At 41.9% G+C, this 501-nt stretch overlaps 1 protein-coding gene across 2 annotated transcripts in view; it reads right to left on the bottom strand.

The window, feature by feature from the left end:
* Positions 1-465: 465 nt before the first annotated feature.
* Positions 466-501, bottom strand: part of LOC137999176 (transcription factor AP-4-like) — a 1539-nt gene continuing 1503 nt past the window's right edge. For both annotated transcript variants that reach the window (XM_068845020.1, XM_068845019.1), the window contains exon 3: positions 466-501. This exon is cut by the window's right edge and continues 870 nt beyond it. The gene's annotated coding sequence lies outside the window, so the exon portion shown is untranslated.

Genomic DNA, 501 nt, shown 5'->3' with positions numbered 1-501 from the left:
CGCCGAAGTCACTATCAGCTATAAAACACGTGTTTGGATGAGATGGAAGAGTTTAAAGGAAGAGATGTAGCATTAGTGAGCGATTGGCTTACAGAAAGGGTCTTCAAAAGGTCTTTATTAAAGACGGCAAGAGCTGACGACAATTGTTCTTTAATGGGGTATGACAGACAAATCCTTCAAATCCGACGATAGGATAGGGCATTTGAACACCATTTTGGCCCGAGGGGGCCGGAATTTGAGTGATCCAATCTTCAAAAGTTCAAATGCCCGGGCTTTGCCTGGGGAAGATGGGGGGGGGGGGGGGGTGGATTTGAATTTTCGAGTTGATCTGCGCATAAGAAAGAAGTAATAGGGTACAGTTTGTGCTTCGTACATATCCACTGGATATGGTTTTCCAGCATGTTATGCTTGATGTGAAAAATCCCTTTCTACGTTCACTGTTATTGGCATAATTATATACAAATAGAAAATGCAATGTATCAGTGATACTGTACATTATTT

The sequence above is a fragment of the Montipora foliosa genome, chromosome 4 (assembly GCF_036669935.1).
Source record: "Montipora foliosa isolate CH-2021 chromosome 4, ASM3666993v2, whole genome shotgun sequence".
Taxonomy (NCBI): domain Eukaryota; kingdom Metazoa; phylum Cnidaria; class Anthozoa; order Scleractinia; family Acroporidae; genus Montipora; species Montipora foliosa.
The sequence above is the reverse complement of the archived record's forward strand: the minus strand, read 5'-3'. Positions and strand labels throughout refer to the sequence as shown.